The 21,480-nt window shown below is 37.2% G+C and overlaps 1 long non-coding RNA gene across 1 annotated transcript in view; it reads right to left on the bottom strand.

Moving 5' to 3' along the window:
• The window catches only part of LOC117031751 (uncharacterized), a 53,942-nt gene that overhangs the window by 7,416 nt on the left and 25,046 nt on the right, over positions 1 to 21,480 (bottom strand). Inside the window, exons 2-3 of the long non-coding RNA XR_004424608.1 lie at positions 17,157 to 17,324; positions 4,892 to 5,152 (exon numbers count right to left, since the gene is read on the bottom strand). This is a non-coding gene — a long non-coding RNA (uncharacterized LOC117031751). The remainder of the gene's footprint in view (positions 1 to 4,891; positions 5,153 to 17,156; positions 17,325 to 21,480) is intronic.

Genomic DNA, 21,480 nt, shown 5'->3' with positions numbered 1-21,480 from the left:
GAATGCTGCATAATATTCTATTGTGCGATTATACAACAGTTCTTTAATCCACTGTCCCATTGCTGGGCATCTAGGTTCTTTCCAGGCTTTTGCTGTTGTAAATAGTACTGCTAGGAACATTCTTACACAGGCATTCTGGCATTGCCCATCACACATGGCCAAGACTTTCTCTTGGATATATTCCTAAGAGTAGAATCACCAAGTTACCTGGTATATGAATATTCAGCTTTAAGCGATAATGCCAATCTATTTTCCAAAGTGTAACATCTATTAATATTCCCTCTAGTAATACATCAAACATTCAACAGATATTCCAGACTTTATTTTTATTAAAAACTACTATGATGTTAGTACTATCCTAAGAGCCCTGTCCTGCTGATCTCTGACGTTCCAAAGGAGGCCAAGCAGAGTTTAGTACGAAGTAGAAAATTATTCTTCTGTTCATCTTCCCCTTTCCAGATTTTGTATTTCGTATTTTAATAACTCGATTAGCAAGCTGGAATTCATATTTTATATATACAAGGACTGACAATTAAGTTCATGAACTTGTTGCAACGATGTTGCTAACCTTTTCTGATACCAGAAGAATTATTCATTATGAAATTGTACCAACTGGACAAACAGTTAACCAAGTTTACTATTTGGAAGTGCTGAAAATGCTGCATGAAAAAGTTAGACGATCTGAACTTTTCACCAACAAATCATGGCTCTTGCATCATGACAATGCACCAGCTCACATGGCACTGTCTGTGAGGGAGGTTTTAGCCAGTAAACAAATAAGTGTATTGGAACACCCTCCCTACTCACCTGATCTGGCCCCCAATGACTTCTTTCTTTACCTGAAGATAAAGGAAATATTGAAAGGAAGACATTTTGATGACATTCAGGACATAAAGGGTAATATAATGACAGCTCTGATGGCCATTTCAGAAAAAGAGTTCCAAAATTGCTTTGAAAGGTGGACTAGGTGCTGGCATCTAGTCCCACGGGGAGTACTTTGAAGGTGACCGTAGTGATATTCAGCAATGAGGTATGTAGCACTTTTTCTAGGATGAGTTCACAAACTTAATTGTCTGACCTCATCTATGGGACAGTGTATGTAGGTTATAAGCAAATACAAGGCCATATACTATAAGGGACTTGAGCATCTGCAGAGTTTGGTATATTTACAGAGGTCCTGAAAACCCCCGTGGATACCAGCAGACATTGGTATTTCAAATTCATTCTAAATCTCTTAATGTAAAATTTGAGTTTCCTAGAGCTTATCTGCCTTTGCAGAGTCTTTGTGTCCAAGACCTTACAGGTACTTTCAACCAACTTTTGATCTCCTTAAAATGTGTGATTTATAGCTAAACCCTGCAATTTATGATGAAAAGTATTCTGTCCCAGTCTCTTTCTCTCTCTCTCTCTCTCTCTAATTCATCTCTCATTTTTGGACACAGTAAAATGAAAGATGTTAATCACACCATCACCGCTGATGTGAGTGAAACATGATCTTTCTCCAGTTTATGAGCTCCCTGACAGCTTTCTTCTAAGTCTTCATCAGTGTTTTCTATTTGAAAAATTCTGTGCTTTCCACTAGCCAATTTCTGATCAGTATATAGCTTTTTAGAGAAAAACCTCTAAACACATTCCTTTCTGTTGTCAAGACTGTGTTACTGAAAATCTAGCCTGCAATAGATCTTATTTCCTTAACACATATTTAACCAGAACATATTAAAACATAAGCAAAGATTTATCTTCTCTATAATTACAATATTAAATTATGTTATAGGATACCTATGTCATATATTATAGCCAAAATCATTTGCAGCATTGCTGTAGAAATATGGAATTTTACAAATGAATCTTGTGAATTTTCCTGAGTAGACAATTCCTAATAGACCATGCCAAATGCTCTGCCTTCTGCTTTGGCTACTAAATTGCCAAATGAAGGATTAGGCAATAATGGTAATAGTAACAATAACAATAGCTAACATGAAATGAAACTGTCTTGTATGCAGTTACCATTCTGTTTCCATCTATTGACATTCAAGCATTATAATAATCTGACCAGATATTTCTCTTACTATCTCCATTTTACTGGTTAAGAAACTGAGGTGAAATAACTTACTAGAGGTCACACATTTAGTTAGGGATGGAGTCGGGACCCAGACACGAGCCATCTGACTCCAGCATCCTTGCCCACTGGACCACACTGCCTTATGGCTGTGAATGCCTTCATTCAGTCATCACTCATTTAACAAGTATTTATTAAATGCCTACCTCACAAGGCAGGGCCCTGCCCTGAAGAGGCCGTCAAATAATGTGAAAAGAGCATGGTGTCGTGATAGGCACAGCAAACAGGAGTGATGAAAGAGCACATAATCCCTTCTGGAGGACATTAGAGAAGGCCCCCAGCGAGAATGGATGTCTAAGTTAGGTCCTAAACAACGTGTGGGGATGAAGCAGGCAAAAAGAGGCTAAGAGCTGAGGATGAGCTTGCCAAGGTACAGAGAGTAACAGGTGCAGAGGGCAGGAGGAGAGAGAGAGGATAAAAGACCTTTAGATAACTGTGAAGTCAGCAGTGTGACTGGGGCATAGAGGACATAGAATGTATGAGAGAGTGTGAAAGGGCAGGCAGGGCCCAGGTCATACTACCCAACTCTGAGAATGTCCTTGAAAGATATTAAACAGATGTGATCAGATTTTCTCTTTGGGAAAATGTTGCTCTGGCTTCAGTGTGTTAGGAGACTGGAAAGTGAGGGGCCGGAAGAGTAAGCCAGGAGACTGATCTGGTTATTTGAGCAAGAAATATTAATGATCTGACCTGAGCTGACGGTGGCAGAGGTAGCAAGAAGAGCAGATTGTCATTTTATGATATAAAGCTAGGATGCACAGAAATAATGAAGTACAAACACTATATTTATGATCAAATACATACAACGCGCGCGCTACAGATAGTTTTTAAAAATAATTATTCAAACGTATCCAAGAGAACAACTGCCCAAAACAAAAAATCTGTTATTAAGAATGAAACAAACAATTAGAGGATAAATCAGGATGAAATCCTCGCAAATTCATTAAATTGTAGTTACTGAAAATAATCATGTCCCAGAGGAAATATAACTTTTTTCCTGTCAGTGATAAAGCAAAGGAAATCCTAATGAAAACAAACAAGAAAGGATTGGACAATTTGCTACAATTTTAAAAAGAGAGATGATTGATTCGAGGTATGCAGCAGGCAAAATCACGTAGGCATAGCCTGCAGAAATTGGAAGCACAGAATAAACGGTGTGCCAGGAGACTGCACCCAAATTCCAACTCCTCCTAATACATGAATTTTCTTCGACCTTCCCTTGGCTCATTCCAGCAGAAAACAGGACTCCTGCGATCAATCACGAGTCCTAGTTTGGCCCCAACCTCTATCATTCATGTCTCTTCATGTCTCTTCTCTCCTAAACTTTTGGAATTGTATTTTCAATACCTACCAAATCATATTGATTTGGGGTGTCTCACATTTGTGAATACTACTGCACAGGATCACTTTGTGTATAAACGGTCAAATGACCTCAAGACAGGACTAGCTGTTAGCATACTAGTCCTATGTGGTGCATACTCTGCCCTGCTTGAATGTCTCAGTGGTAGTGACATAAATCGTGGCTGCAAAAGGAGGGAGGTAGAAGGACTAACACTGAATATCTCCTATGCCCTAAGCTCTGAGACAGAAGCTCTTCACATGTTATCTTATTGTTTTGATTACCAGGTCCCATGAAGGAGATGGCATTATCTCCATTGGATAGTTAAGGACACTGTGTAATTAAGAACTTGCCCCAAAGTACTTGGATCTTTCATATCAAAGTCAGGTTTAGAGGCTCAGTCTGATTCCAAAGTCTACACTTTTTCTACGACATCACATCCTGAAGTCATTTAGTCTAAAGTCCTCGGGAAAAAAGGAATGGTGTTTTCTTCCTTCCTATTTTATAGACATCATGAGTGTTAAAGAGAAATTTGAAAGAAATTAACCCTAAGAGAAATGGCACAATAGGAAGTATTTTATGAGGGTCACTTCCTTTGGAAAATCCCAGGAACTCTGATTTTTGCCCATGTTGTTATTTAAGTAACAAGGTATTTTACAAAGTAACTTTCATTAAGAATCCATTGAGGTTTTAAAAAACTGTAACCCATATGCAAGAACATTGATATTCTTGAACAGAGGCAGTGGTATAGAATAGACAGTGGGGTCCATAGTCAGACAGAAATCCTGCAATCCTGACTTTGCACCTTACAAACTACATAGATTTGGGCAAGTTATTCAGCCTCCCAGACCATCAGTATTCTGCTCTGAAAAAATGTAGGTAATAGAACTTCTTCATATGTTTGTTGTGAAGATTACATAACAGAGGTAAAAAAACTGGCATAGTGCCAGCATACTATCGGTGTTCATAGATGACAGAAGTCCCCCTTTCTTAGTGAGAAATATGGTCTAGGACACCAAGTGGATGCCTGAAACCGTGGATAGTATTGAACCCTATATATACTATATTTTGTCCTATACATACATCCCTATGTATATATATATAATCCCTATGTATCTATATATAAATTATAGAGTTTAATTTATAAATTGGGAAATTTTACAGATAGAAGATTTGTTTTTACCAAAGATCTTAACAACCTCAGCATTTGATTTCTTTTTCCTTGTAAGTGGAGAACTTTCATTTAAACTAAAGACTAGAAACCACCCAAATGCCCATGAAGAAGTGAATGGATAAGCAAATTATGGTAAATCCACACAGTAGGATACTACGTAACAATAAAAAGGAACAAACTGGTGATATATGCAGCGTTGTGAATGAATCTGAAGAACATTATGATGAGCAAAAGAAGCTGGACATAAAAATATACACACCTTATGACTGTATTTAGATGAAATTCTAGGACAGAAAAACAAATCTATAGTGATAAGAGAACATCAGTGGTCATGGAGCCATGCAGGATGGGGGATGGGCTGCAGAGAGGCTGGAAGACACGTTCTGGTGTGATGGAAATGCTTTCTATCTTGACTGTGGTGGTGGCCATTGTCTAGTTTACCAGGCCCGTCTGCCTGGTATGTATCTTGGCTCCGCCTTTTAGGTAGGTTGTTAATCTTTCTGTTCCTGCAGTCCTTCATCTGTAAAATGGGCATAAAAGTAATACCTATTTCATAAGGTGGTTCTAATGGTTTAAAAATGAATTAATAAATATGAAGATATTAGAGTGTCTGAGGGAGATAAATTTCTCTCTGTGTTAGCCATTATATTTATTAACAAAGGACAAAGTCCTATGTAATGATGTTTGTTAAAGAGGTATTTCTCAAAGCAAAAACTGGCTTACATAGAAGTGCAAGCTACAATGCTTTCACAAGTTGGAATATTATGTAATCATTAACTGCACTGCTGAATGTTAGAGAATCGATTAGTGTAACTTATAGTATCAATAGTTTGCATGAGAAAAATCAGGTAAACATCTCAATCCATGCAGAAAAGAAATGACATAAAACCCAACACCCATTCCTGATACAAAGCAAAATAGATCAGTTCTTATATTTGATCACATCAAAAGCCAGCGTCAAATTTAAAGCTCACACTTTCAACTTTCCATTCAAATTTCACAAACAAACCAAAGTTGCTATCACTATTACTATAATTCATTGATCTGGAAGTACAATTCAATGCAATCAAATAAGAAAAATAAATAATGAGTCTATATATTTGAAAGGACCAAGATGCATGCATAATTCTCATTATTTGGAGATTATATGATTACATGAAAAGATTAAAGTGACTGGTTAAAAAAATGCCATTTATAAAAAATGAATAATTTTCCTATATACAAATCATAATAAGAGAAAAAAATCAATAAAATCTTATAATAGCAAAAAAAAAACACACAATAATTAGGAATAATTAGGAATTAACAGTGAATGTGCAGAACAGATATGAAGAAAATATCACAACTTTACTAAGGAGACATAAAAGGAGAGTTGAATAAATGTTTCTGCATAGAAAAACTCAAAGCTGTAAAATTACCAATTCAACCTTCAAAAAAAAAAATCCACTAAATAAAAAACAAGACTTTGGGAGGTATTTGACACAACTATGTTAAGTTTATATGGAAGATTAAATATACCAGAATAGCTAGGAAAAAAATATCTGGAGAAAATAAAATGAGAAAGGACTTCCTTTATCAAATATTAAAACGTACAAAACTACAGGAACAAAAACATTTTGTGGCAGGACTAGTGCATTAGTTATCTATTGTTGCATAACAAATGTCCCCACAACACGTCACCCTAAACAACCCCAGCTTTTTATCTCACAGCTTTTGCGACTCAGGAACCTGAACATAGTTTAGAGGGGTTCTCTGCCTTTGGGGGTCTCACCGGGCTACAATCAAAGTAGCATATCTGCTGGGGCTACAGCCATCTCAAGTCTCAGCAAGGGAAGGACCTGCTTCCAACCTCACTCATTTGGTTATTGGAAGGATTTTAGTTCCTCACAGGCTGTTGGCTAGAGGTCTCCCTCATTTCCTTGTCACATGCCCTCTCCATGGGCAGCTCACAACATAGCAGGTGGCTTCACCAAAGCAAGCAAACGAGAGGGAGAGAGAGAGAGAGGGAGAGAGGGAGAGAGACAGAAAGAGACGGAGAGAATGAGTACTAGTAAAATGGGAAGTTATCGTTTTTATAATCTAATTGCTGTATCTCTTTTGCAGTCTCCTATTCATTAGAAGCAAGTCACTAAGTCCCACCCACCCTCAAGGGGAGGGGATAACACAGGGTCGACAATACCAGAATCAATGGGGCCCATCTTAACACATCTTCTTACCACAAATAGAGAGACAAACCAATGGAAGAACATGAAGAATGTATAAAGAGACCCAAACCCTTTGAGAATTTTGTATATAATAAAGATGACATTCCATATTAATGATGAAAAACTCTATTGATTATAATGTCATTATCAAATCATATCCTAATCATATCTCCAAATAACTAGCTAGCTTTCTGGGGGAAAAAATATTCCATATAAAAATTAATGCCTGTGGATCAAAATTGTAAATGTAAAAGAATAATAAATACCAGAGGTAGACATAGGATTTTTAATACGTATTATCTTGAAATAAAAATTAATGCCTGTGGATCAAAATTGTAAATGTAAAAGAATAATAAATACCGGAGGTAGACATGGGATTTTTAACAAGTATTATCTTGGAATAAGAAAAGCATTTCTTAACCTGACATGAAACCCAGAAGCTATGAAAATATTTGGATATAATTTGCCTATGGAAAATTTTTAAACATCCATATGGAATGAAAAATTGGAAAAGAATGTTTGCTACACATAGGATAAAAAGCTTACTTCTTTAATATAAAAATAGTACTTTTAAATAAGTAAGGAAAAAATAAATTAAATAGAAAAAGCAACTAAGAATATGTAAATATCCAAGAGATATATGAAAAAATGTCCAGGTGAACCCATAATAAATGAAATGTAGTGTCAAAGAGAAAAATGAGATACAACTTTTCTCTATAAAAATGGCAAAAATTTAGTTTTACAACCTATAGTGACAAAAGTATGAAGCAAATGTAAATTCAAGGTATTTTTTAGATAGCCATTTGGCAAATTCTTTCAAAGTTAAAAAGTATATGTAACCTTTGACCCAACAACTCCACTGCTAATCATTTATCCTATGACATTCATGAAAGCACAGAAAGAGCATACACACACACGCAGACACACACACGCACACACAAGCATTTTGGTTATAACCAAGGCTGCCATGTATTGTGTAGGCTGTGGCCTGCACTGGGCACCCTGACAAGGTTGCAGGGAATTGGGGTGGCGTGGGGGGATAATCGCTTGCTCCCATCAACAAACCAAACATCCTGGTGTGTGGCTATATCTGCCAGGAGAAAAGTTTCTCAATCAGAGTCCTAGCAGGAAAGTTTGGTGCACTCAAATTGGGTAATTTGAGCAGAGGCTAATAAATAAGCTCCTTGCAAAGCATAGTGTAGAGAAACTACAAAGGACAACACAATGTCCCAGGACTAGAAGAGCAAGAAAGGGAGCAGATATTATTAGAGGAGGAAAGTAGGAGCTTGAGGGAGAGAGAAAGTTTGAGGGAGAAAGCCAGCCGATAGCAAACAGGCAGGAAGAGAGCCTGGGGACTAAAGAATACCTCTCCTTACTTCCTCCTTCCACTTTCCTGCTGCTGCTCCCATTCGCTGAACCAGCCGAAAGCTAGACCAGTAAGGGAGTACACAGACGTGATACATAGGCAGTTCAGCCTCCCAGGAAACAGAGCGAGGCAGAGATTGGTGGAGAGTGGAATTGGAGGCGCCCATGGAAGAATATCATCACAGAAGAGTGTCTTTTTCTAGTCTGCACAAAGACACCATGGAGTTGGCAGCTCCCTTATGTCCATGTTTTATAATTGCAAGAAAATAGAAATAATGTAAATGTTCATGCCTGAATTAGTTAACACATAATACAACAGAATGCTGTTGAGCTTTTTTAAAAACAAATGTGGAAAATGTATATGGACTGATCTGAAACAGAAACCTCTTAGACACTTTATTAAGTTAAATAAAATATGAATGATTCTATCAATGTGTGATAACATACTTAGAGAACACGTAATGTGGTAAATGTCACCTTATATAAAAATATACTTTCATATGTCTGGAAATTTCTGGAAGGATATCTGAGACCTTAACAGTGGTTCTTTCTAGGGAATGACAAGAGACGGGGGTGCTGTTGGGAGGAGCAGAGAGTGGGAGATATCACATGTCCATTTTATATTACTCTCCTAATAACACAATTTAAAAGGTTACTTTGGCGAAAACTATGTTTAGTATTTTTTACCAGGGATATAACAATATTATGGAAAATATATATGATATAATATTAAGGCAAGGCAAAATTGTGTGTATTATATGATTACAAAAATATTTTAAAAAACATATACAGGAGAGAAAACTTAAAGAAAAAAAGGAAACACCAGACATGACCACTGGTTGTGTAGAGGTGGGATTATTGGCACATTTTAACTCTTCTGCATTTCTTAAACAGCTTTAATGAAAATATCGTACTTTTAGCATGGGAAAAAGGCAGTATTCCAAAGTGATGGTTTTAAACTTTTAAGAAGTGGAAATCATTTTCAAATGAATTTTTATGAAGAACCCCAAACATAAAGAAAACCTTTAAATATTTTCTGGATGAATTTTGATTAAAGTCAAAAATAGTTGGGAACACCAAATATGATATTAAAACATCTATCACTCTCATTACATAAGAACTGCAGAAAAACGGACATACAGTTATCACTGAACATCTTTTAAAATGTACGTACACATCATTAGTACTTTTTCAAAGCCAAGCTCTAATTTCTTAGTTTTGTTCTTCATGGGACAAAGAATCCAGTTATAGAAAAAATTTGAAAGCTTAGAAATGTTGATCTTAAACATGAAAATGAACAGCAAATTCTAGTCCTAGCACAAGGTGAAAAGGGAGTTTAGTTCTAAAACTCTGTACATACAGACTTTTTATCAGAGGAGAAACAGATAGAAATTATACAATTTCAAGAGTGTGGATGGAACCCCAGATTTCTTGAATCTGGAACAAGACAGTGGGATGTTTGTCTTTTCTTAGTAATCCTGACTCCCACCCACACAGCTCTTCACACAGAAGGAAAGCCACGTTGTCAGCTTTCTGCTTCTCATTTGTGACTAAGCAAAACATCGAAACACTTGCTGTAGGATATAACTTTGAAGGCACGGTTAGCCAATTTTCTTCTTGGAAGAAGAAATGAAATCATCCAAAAAAAGCACTTTGGGAACTATGATGAAAATGGGGAAATAAGCTCTTCCTCTTGTGAATAAAGATTCAGTGTTACTGTATCGAATAGTGAATAAACTGAAAATAGAAACTGTTAATAGGGATATTAATGTCTGTTAATATAAGATAAGTTACTCATACATAAAATTTGCTGACTACCCTGATTAGAAATTCATGTGGCCAAAAGACAAAAATTCTGTTGGAAAAAAATAATCATTCCATAATATGTATTCTCCTTTTTGCTGACTGTTTCCTTCATGTGAACAAGAATCCTTATATAGTAAAGGGAAAATGGCTAATTGGCTGCTGCATGAAATAACATTGGACAAATTTTATGTTTAATGAACTCAAGAAGTGTAGAGTTATAAACTATTGAGATGGAGGGCATAAACCAAAGTTTTTCTGTTGGAAAATGATAAATACCATTCTTACCAGAGGTCAAAACAAAGTTCACTGCCTACATTTTTCTCACCTTCTTTATGATAAGGATTTTGAAGTATAAGAAATCTGCATGTGGACATTCTTAAGACAGATGAAAAAAACGTTTCCCACTTTTCACCTTGTACAATCAATTTAAAATGTCATTTTAAATGTGACTATGACTATCGTGTCCACTTTTATGTCTTTTTGGAAAAATTATTTTGACACTCACTATGTTTAGAACAATTTCAGGTTCACAGCAAAACGGAGAGGAAGCGCAGGTATTTTCCACACCTCCTGCCCCCACACGTGTGTAGCTTCTCCCATTGTCGGCATCACCTCCACAAATGTATGTTTGTGGCAGTTGATGAACCTACACTGACACATAATCACCAATCACCCAAAGTCCATAGTTTACATTAGGGTTCACTCTTGGTGTTGTATATTCGATGGGTTTGGACAAATACATAATGACATATATTCACCATTGTAGTATTGTACAGAGAACTTTCAGTGTCCTAAAAATTATCTCCACTCTCCCTCTTCTTCCCTCCTCCCCCAATCTCTGGCAACCCCTGATCTTTTTACTGTCTCTAGTTTTGCCTTTTCCAGAATGTCATACAGTTGCAATCATACCGTACATAGCCTTTTCAGAGTGGCTTCTTTTAATTAGCAATACGCATATAAGTTTCCTCCGTTGTGTTTCCATGGCTTGGTAGCTTTTTTATCGCTGAGTAATATTCTATTGCCTGTCTGTGCCACAGTACCTTTATCGAGTCACTTGTTGAAGAGCATCTTGTTTGCTTCCGCGTCTTGGCAGCTTTGAATAAAAATGTAATAAACATCCGTATGCATAACAACAATAGTTGTGTGAGCATAACTTTTCAACTCTTTTGGGTAAATACCAAGAAGTACGAGTGCTAGATCTTAGAATAAGAATATGTTTAGTTTTGTAAGAAGCTGCCAAAGTGGCTGTACTGTTTTGCATTCTCACCGGCCATGAATGAGAGTTCCTTTTGTTCCACATTCTCACCAATGTTTGTTCTTGTCAGTGGTCTGTCTGGTCATTCTAACAATGCATAGTGGTATCTCACTGTTGTTTTCATTTGCGTCTCCCTGATGACATATGATCTTAAACATCTTTTCACGTGCTTATTTGCCACCTGTACATCTTCTTTGGTGAGATGTTCAGTGTCATTTCTTGATGGGAAAAATATTCCGCAGAAGCATATTCCAGTCCTTTGCTGCAGAAGCATAGCCTTGAGAGTGGCCAACCTCCAGTGAACATTCCTGCATAAATTTTGCAAAGCTGTCAGGTGGAGGAATTTTTTTCCTTTAGAAAACAAAGTGGAGTTTGCTGAAACCAGCAAACGGCTTGAACTCTGGGAACCTGGCTTTCAGACTCTGCTCACTCTTAGAAGCTTTGAGCAAGACAAAACGTCACTTGGCCTCAGTTGCTTCATTTGTAAAAACATCAGGTCCCAGCTGGCTATCACATCCCATAATTGCCAGTGGGCATTATTTCATAACTATTTACTCTAACAAACGCTGGTTCAAGTGGAATAAACCCTAGGGATGTAATTTACAATATGATGACTATAGCTAACATGACTGTATTATATATAGGAAAGTTGTTAAGAGGATAAATCCTAAGAGTTCTTATGACAAGAATTATTTTTCTTTCCTTTTATTGTATCTATATGAGGGGATGGATGCTAAGCCTATTGTGTTAAGAACTTCACAATATATGTCAATCAAACCATCATGTTGTACCCCTTAAACTTGTACAGTGATGTGTGTCAATTATTTCTTAATAAAACTGGAGGGGGAGAGATACTGCCCCTGATAAACCTATAAAATAATTTCTCTTAAAACCAAGCATTCTAACGACCAGATACCTTTTAGCTAATAAAGTAGCCTGCACACGGTTAGTTCTTTAAAAATATTTGCTGAAATGGACTAAAGAGTATAGTCTCTGCATTCTTCTCGTCAGTTTGTTTCTTCATAATTATTAAAAAGCATCAAATAACCCCAAATAAGCATGGCAATCCTGAGAAATAAGAACAAAGTGGGAGGTATCACGCTACCTGATATCAAATCATACTATAAGGCTATAGTTATCAAAACAGCATGATATTGGCATAAAAACAGACACATAGATCAATGGAACATGATAGAGAGCCCCAAAATAAATCCATACCTATATGGTCATTTAACCTATGACAAAGGAAGTAAGAATTTACATCAGGGTAAAGGCAGTCTATTTAATAAATGGTACTAGGAAAACTGGACGGATACATGAAAAAAAAATGAAATTGGACCACCTTCTTATACCATATACAAAAACAAATTCAAAATGGATTAAAGACTTAAATGTAAGACCTGAAACCATAAAACTCCTAGAAGAAAATATAGGAAGTAAATTCGCAGACATTACCTTTAGTAACATTTTTACTAATAAATCCCCTTGGGCAAGGGAAGCAAAAGAAAAAGTAAACAAATGGGACTACATCAAACAAAAAAGGTTTTGCACAGCAAAGGAAACCATCAGCAAAACAAAACTACATCCTACTGAATGGGAGAAGATATTTGCCAATGATACATCCGATAAAGGATTAATATGCAAAATTTATTTTAAAAACTCATACAAATCAATACCAAAAAACAAACAACCCAATTAAAAATATGGGCAGAGGACATAAAGAGACATTTCTCTGAAGAGGACATACAAATGGTCAACAGATATATGAAAAGATACTCAGCGTCTTATTGAGTTAGAGAAATGCAAACAAAAACCACAATGAGATACCACCTCATTCCTGTCAGAAGGACAATCATCAAAATCAACAAAAAACAAGTGTTGGCGAGAATGTGGAGAAAAGGGAACCCTCGTGCACTTTTGGTGGGATTGCAAATTGGTGCAACCACTGTGGAAAACAGTATGGAGGATCCTCAAAAAAGTAAAAACAGAACTACCTTATGACCCAGCAATTCGACTCCTGGGTATTTATCCAATGAAATCCAAAACACTAATTCAAAAAAATATATGCACCCCTATGTTTACTGCAGTGCGATTCACAATAGCCAGATATGGAAACAACCAAAATGCCCATCGATAGATGATTAGATAAAGAAACTGTGGTAAATATATAAAATGGAATATTACTCGGCCATAAAAAAGAATTAAATCTTACCACTTGCAACAACGTGGGTGGACCTAGAGGTTATTGTGCTAAGTGAAATAAGTCAGACAGAGAAAGACAAATGCTATATGATCTCACTTACTCATATATATGGAATCTAAGGAAGAGAATAAATGAACAAACAAAACAGAAATGCACTCAGTGATACAGAGAAAAATTGATGGTTGCTAGATGGGAGGGGGGCTGGGGGATGGAGGAGAAAGTGAAAGGATTAGAAAGTACAAGTCGGTAGTCACGATATAGTCATAGGGATGTGAAATACAGTATGGGAAATATAATCAATAATGTTGTAAAAATTATGTAGGATGCCAGATTGGTACTGGACTTATTGGGGGTATCACTTCACAGATTGTATAGATGCCTGACCCCTGCACTGTACACCTGAGGCTGAAGTAGAATAATACTGAATGTCAACTATAATTATATATATAAATATATATATATATGTGTGTGTATATATATATATATATACACATATATATATATATAAAATTATATGTATTATGTATATGGTTACGGGATATAAAGTACACCATGGGAAATATAGTCAATGGTATTGTAACAACTATATACGGTGTCAGATGGGTGGTAGACTTGGGCAGGTATCATTTGGGAGGAATGTAAATGTCTAATCATTATCTTGTTTTGTATACATGAAACTGACATAAAAAATAAAATTAAAGAAATAAATAAAAAGCATCAAATAAAAATATGTGGTACATTTTCTCTTTCTTAAACCATTGCTCATGAATACAAAATTTCAATTAGTTAGAAATAATAAATTTTAGGCATATTCATGGAACATTTCTCAAACTCATTTACAAGTCACAACATCATTACATCTTTATAGCATACAATCCCTCAGATGTAGTAACATAATATGACTTTTAATAGTAGTATTCTTATCATAAAACTTAAATAAGTTGATTATCTACAAAAAAAACTCAAAATTCTAGGTTGAAAATAAAGTATTGGTAAAAATATTTTTGTGTGCTTGTTGTTAACATTTGCCCTGCATGGAATGAAAGAGTAAAGAAATTAGGGGCCAGCTCTGTCCCTGTAAGCTGTAACTTTGGGCAATTGCTTTTAACCTTGGCTTTCTTGACTATAAAATGGCTATCATTTTATAATGGTCCTCACAGTTTGACATTTGAACAGTGGACAAAACATATACAACCCCACTTAACAACTCAAATATTGGCGTTGATGGCCTAAGGAGCTTGGTTTATTTGTTCCAGTTAGCTAGATGGCTCTGAGAAACAGCTTAGGAATGACATCGAACCACTGAAATTCATTTTGTTATAATGGTGGTGGAGGTGGTTGTGGTTTCGGTGGCTGAGTTTGCAGAGAGTGGGCAGAGAGCTGGAAGTTCGCTGACACTTATCTGACCAAGATCTGCTAGGAGGTGAAAGTGTGTAGCTTCTCTAGCATTGCACAAGTGAGAAAGTTTGCATCTATAACATAGTTGGGTCAGGTCTGTGCTTAGAACAGTGGATCAACTGAAAAGTTGTTTACAGAAAGACATGCCTAAAATGAGTTCACCCTCTTGAGCTGCTAGAATTCATGCCTGTGTGAAGCAGGTCTGAGCTGTTTTTAGGGGCACGGCTCGGGCAAGCTGTTGAGAAATGAGGCCTAATGCACACAGGATTCCTGACAGAGGTAATTAGGGCTGATGGTCCAGTTTCCAGGACTCTCCAAAATTACAGAGAATCTCGTGTGGGGCCTGGGCTTGCCTGACTGTCATCATTGTTTCCTGTCTCTCTGGAAAAAGGCCTGCGGAGATGCTTGCCAAGATGAGCACACAGAGAAACAGACTTACCCTTAGTAGCTGGCAGATCAGACACAGAAACTCAGTTGCCTGTGTTTTAATCCAGGGTATTTCCCAACGACACTTGGGGAGAATAAATAAACCATTACTATTTAAATCATTTACTATGAAAATAATATTTTCAGCTTTCCTGCTGGATAGAGGATGTATAAAAACAGCACCCTTTGCCATATGCTCTGGTTTGCCTACAGACTGGCCACAGACTTTTTGGGGAGGCTCCTACTTTAGCTTCCTTCACTTTTTAAGACACCCATGTAAAAGTTCCTGAGGAACAATATGTTAAAACATTTGGAATATCCTAGGCCTCACCTTCCTGATGTTTAACGCACCACCTTTAACAAAATTGATTTATATTTTTCAACCATGAAAATATAAGAACTCAATGTAGTTGTGAGTTCTGGAAACCATCCTTCTTGAAAGTACTTACAGTTTTTTTGAGTACTTAAAATAGTCAATAATAATTATAAGCCACAAAATCCTAAATAACAAGTAATGGAATACTGCCTTTGTTCTCCCCCACAATTTGTACATTTCTCCCTCTTTCATACAACTGCCAGTTAAGAGAGGAGTCACCTGACTTTCTAGCTCTCTATTGCTAAAGCAAGAAAGAATTGTTGTTGACATGAATGATGAACCCAAACACCTGAACAGATGGTAAATATGGGCAGAAACATTGAAAAAGTGGGAAGAAATGGGACCCCCTCCACCTTCCCAAGTTCAAAAGGACAGTTGGAGTGCAACCACATAATAATTGAGCAAGAAGGGATTTAGAAAATATCTACCCTCCAACTCCTCATTTTATAGAGGACACTGGAGAAGCAGATTGCCTCATGTCACAAAGCTCTTTGCTGACTGGTTTAGAACCAGAAGACACCTAGATTTCTGATCTCTTTGCTGTAAAACAGACGTCCATCGTTGAAATTGAGGTAAATGGTGTGCTAGAGAAAATCGGCATTCCATTTCATCTTTTTGTTAATATCGGCCAATCTTGGCCTCTGATGTAGAAAGAATAAAGGGGAGATAAAACAAGGGAAATATTTGAACTATCGGAAAGTGTCTGCTTCCTTTATTGCAGTGGGCATCCCACGAAGTCAGGAAACAGGATAACTCCTTTTTGACAATGTGTCAGTTACACTGTCAAACAAAACACTCAGTCTCTATTTCTTCAACTTTCAGACCCTTAAAAAAGTACAATAATTATACTATTTTCCCTCCACTTCCAGAATTTTGGAGCAATCAGTAGTGTTTTATTAGAGGTGGTAGTTGTTGTTATTATCGTTTTTTCCAGATTAGCAATCAGGCCTATTCCTTGAAATCTAGAGCAAATCCTCCTCACCTGAAAGCGTCTTCAGCCTATTATTTGAAAATCTAACATATTTCTTGACTTATTTGAAAATTTAATTAACATACTGTTTTAAAGTTTATCCTATGTTTCCTGACTTTGCAAATATATTATAGAATGGGGACTGGAAAACAAAGAACAAGAAATTATTTGTCAGAAATGCAGTAGATTAGTAACATAAACTGGCTTAGACAAGTGCCTAAGACCTTTTAAAAGATGTTTAATACAGAAATCTACACTCTGACACTTCTGAGCTAGTTAAGTCTTAAAAATTAACTAAGCTTGTTTTTCAGGATGTTGTTTTGATACCTAACAGTAGCGTGTAAACTCCCCAAGATTGGGGGGCGGCGGTGCACATGTTAGTTTTATTCATTGGGAGTCCCTGACACATGGAAATGCGTCTGGCACATAGAAAGCATTCAATAAATATTTTTTAAATGATTGCTGGCATACTTGGGAAGAGGGCTAACTTGCTTTGGCTGGCTAAACAATCAGCAACTCACCTAAACACTGAGTGGCTGAGAAAAATCTTCAATGCCTCTTGCTCAAGGATGGATTGCATAATGAGAATCTCTCTGACCATGTGAGTTATCTGTGAATAATATCAAATATGTCAGCTTAGCAAAGACACCTCAGCCGGTTATCTTGGGAATTCATCATCTTCAGCATGTCTAAGGAAATACAGCACATTTTGACAGTCACAATTGATGGTTTGATGATATGATTGACATAATTGCAGCACTCAAAATAAGTTTCCTTGCTTTTGGATAGATATTGCCATCCCCTAATCACAGTGTATTTTTTTAGAAGAAGACATAAATACTGAAGAACAAATACACCATAATTATATAAAGTGTGTCAGTGTAATTCTTTTTAGAGAAAAACATCCTCATTGTAAGTATGTTATTGTCAATATATTTATGTTGTACAACCCTGAGACTAAGAGACTACTCCTTTTGTTGGTACATTGGGAGAAAGGCACTGAGGGACTTAATGATTCATAGACAAACTGAAAAAGTGCAAAATATTGGGAATTAAGATTAGGTTCCTATGTCAATAAGCGCTGCTCTGCATTTAAAGGTGGAAATTCCACCTGCCTGACACACTTTCTGGAAAAAAAAAATCTTTGTTGATGAGGGGTGCGAATTATGTGGGTGGAGGCGCCAGACAAAAATTATAAAGAAGAATAGCTATGTTCAATTTGAAAAAAGGCGTTGTAGATGATAAAAGAGCAACTGCTGGAGAGATGGGCAGAAAACCCAGGCAACTTGACTGTAAAACTGTCAACACAAGTGGCTGCAACTAGCTCACTGAATCTTAAGGAAGGGAATTTTGCACCTGGAAGGAAGAGAGAGACAGAGAGAGAGAGGGGGAGAGAGAGAGAGAGAGAGAGAGAGAGAGAGAGAGAGAGAAAAGAAAGGAAGGAAGGAAGGAAGGAAGGAAGGAAGGAAGGAAGGAAGGAAGGAAGGAAGGAAAGAGAGAGAGAGAGAGAGAGAGAGAGAGAGAGAGAGAGAGAGAGAGAGAGAGAGAGAGAGAGAGAGAGAGAGAGAAAGAAAGAAAGAAAGAAAGAAAGAAAGAAAGAAAGAAAGAAAGAAAGAAAGAAAGAAAGAAAGAAAGAAAGAAAGTTTGAAAGGAGACTTACAGGAAAAAAAGAAGGAATTTTGGGCTAAATCAATCTCTTTGGTGCATACACTAGAATCATTTTACTTAGCAATATGTTCTTTCAAAGCATGAGCTGTGGAATCAAATAACCATTGTTCCCATCTGAGGGGCATTGGGCAAGTAATAACTAACTCTCTCTAGGCGTCAGTGCCACATCTCCAAAATGAAGAGAACAGTCCCGCTTCTCTTGTCTGTATAGGCCTTTGCACAGGATTTGTCATACAGGGAAATGTCAAAAAATGGCAGCTATTACTTTTCATCTTTTGTGTTGAGGGTGGTGAAAATTATTTTTCATTTCTTTTTTATATTTTTCCCTTGCTATTTCAATCAAGTTCTTGTTGAAAATATTGGGTTCTAGTATTCCAAATGTTAACATGGAGTAAGAAAATGTGAAGTCATTGCCTGGACTTGGAAGAGAGCAGCTAACGCAGGGGGTCCTAGCACTACTGTACCTCAGTCCCATGAGGTAGCTGGGCAGAAGGGCAGAGACACCAAGGAAAGAAGCTGGGGAACCAGGGCATTCATCCCCCTTTCTATTTACTGGTCCACATTAGATGTTCTTTTCTTTTCTGGAACTAGACTAGTGTTTTGTTAACTCATTTGTTTAGATACTCATTCCATTCAACACAAATGCCAGGCATTGCACTAAGTGTGGAGAAAAGAGACAAAAAATGGCTGGGAGCCCAAGCTCTTTCAAATGCCAAAGTCCAGGAGAGAATAAGACCAGGAAACTGACAAATGTAATGCTGGATGATGAAGAGAATGGGCTTATGGAAATGTTCCCATTCAATTCCATTTCTGATAAAAAAAACCACAGATTTTGGGGCCAGTACACATGTAGATATGGTAAAATATTTTACTGACATTTTGTATTACAATACTTACTTATTGTTTTTCAAACAAGCCAATAAAAAGAAATAATTACAGGAGGGTTTATTTCGCTTTATTAGCAAAGAATGTTTTCCAGATACGGAAATCATTTTGATTTCTGGAGAGGGAAATTCTCTGATTAATTTACACTGAAATCAGATTTTTCTCCTATTTCAAGTTTCATTCTAAGAATTCATTGTTGCCACAAGTCAGAAGCACTCATCCTCCTTTAGACTTCCAAGAAAGTCTAAAAGTCAAGAAAAATAGTTTCACCATCTAAGCTATATGTCCCATGAAAAAGATTCCCTGACAAAATATCAAGATAATCCAAAAAATTCACCTGTGGAAAGTGAGCAAAAATGTTAACTTCTGTAATCCATCTAAAATCAGGGAAATTGATTCATGTTAAGTGTTCTTAAAATGAGTGAATCTACCAATCAAATATTTCATTAAAATCAGAGAAATAGATGCATTTATTCTTATATCTCACTCTACTTCTTGAACCTGTGTTGGAGCCAAAATGCTCAGGTCTCTGCAAATGCTGACTCCTGCATCTTCTGGCCTGGTTCCAAACCACAGTGATCTTGCAGATGCAAGAGCACTGTTTTAGAGTCAGCCAAAAGAAGAGCAAAGGACTTTCATAAATACCAAAGCCCCCCAAAAAATCAAAAGGTAAAGTCAAACAAATGGAAGCAATTCACAGTAAAGGAGATATGGCCTAAGCAGGAATCAGTGAACCTCAAGGGCATTAGAACCAAGCCAGACTTCATCTCATAAGTGGAATACTGGTATAGGCCTCCTCAAATGTGAGAACCAGAGAGATCTTCGTCTCCTTCAAAGGACAGCACTCAAGGAGAGGAAAGATAAATTTATGGATCAGTCTTCTGACCAGAACCCGACCTTTCTCGTGAAGTTACACATCTAATATGTCAGCCCCGTGTGATGGATTTTGGTATTGTTCTCCATGTTGGCTCTCTTCCCTGTAAGGTGATTGCACATCCCAGCCCATTTCCACGTGACTTGTTGTGCCTTTCTATAGGTGGAATATTCTTCTCAGTTATCATGTTTGGCCATACGACTTGTCTGAACCAGTGAAAATGTAAGCCGAGGTGACACTGGGCCAGTTTCAAGCAAACGCTTTGAAAAATCACATTTTATTCAGCCAATTGCCTGTTTTTCTCTCTGCCACAAAAATGGTACATCCCAACTAAGTGCTGCTCCTTTGCTGAGTCTTGGAAAGAAAAGACTCTTGGAGCAGAATTGTGGCAACTGCTGCACAACCACCACCATGTAATACAAGTGGAAAATGAAAATGCATTTTAGTGTGAGCCACAGATTTGCAGACTGTTTGTTACTACAGCTAAGCTGACTAATACATCTGATACCACAAAAGTAGTAACACAACTGCATTGGGATAACCATCCCATCTCTAAGGGCATCCTATTTTATTTTAATGATGAGCCAAAGGAGATTACATAGGATTGGTTCAAGCCCGATGTCATCTGTTGTCAGAAGGTACCAGAGATGAAAGAACAACTAAGGTACCATCCTAGAAAAGCTGGGTTGCTATAAGGTAAGACATAGTTATCCCGGCAAGTCATAATTAACTACTCCACAATTCTGGGAGTGGCCACGAAGTAGATCAGCCTTGAAGGAGTCAGGTACAGCATAGGTTTAAATTTGCCGCACTATAGCCCATTTGTTGGAATCCATGGCTAGTTAATTTGTCCTCCATTCCCAGAGTCGAGGGGATAAACACACACAATCTGGCCTATTAAAAAGTCACTAAACAGAAACTGCTTCTTTTGGCTCCCAGTTCTGTAACTGCCTTTCTGGCCCCACCTCTTCCTTTCACTTTGTTTATTTATGAGCGGTTTGACAACTCTATTGCTAAGCCAGTGGCCTTGGGGTACAATTACAAATATCTTAAAACTCAAAGTTAGCATGTTTTTCAAATCAATCAAAAGCATTTAGAAATATCTAGAGAAGCAGCCAAGAGCACCAACATCCTAACCACCTGGAAAAGCCCACAGGGACTTACAGGGCCTGACAAATTCAGTCTTGCCAAGACCAGCAGGGAGGGGAGAAGGGTGAGATTCAGAAAATGAGTTGGGCATCAGAAAAGCATGGGTGAGCAGAGGGGATTTGTTCCTAGAATGCTGCTGGCTAATCCAGGAAGGACAGACAGGCTGGGAAGCAGACCTCAAACATAGCTGTGGGAGCTACGCCCCAATTCTTGGCAAGCTTAGTGTGGTGGTAGGGCCCAGGCCTCATCAGAATAACTGAAATGAGCTT

Source organism: Rhinolophus ferrumequinum, chromosome 2, assembly GCF_004115265.2.
Source record: "Rhinolophus ferrumequinum isolate MPI-CBG mRhiFer1 chromosome 2, mRhiFer1_v1.p, whole genome shotgun sequence".
NCBI lineage: Eukaryota > Metazoa > Chordata > Mammalia > Chiroptera > Rhinolophidae > Rhinolophus > Rhinolophus ferrumequinum.
This window is presented reverse-complemented; position numbering and strand designations above follow the sequence as displayed.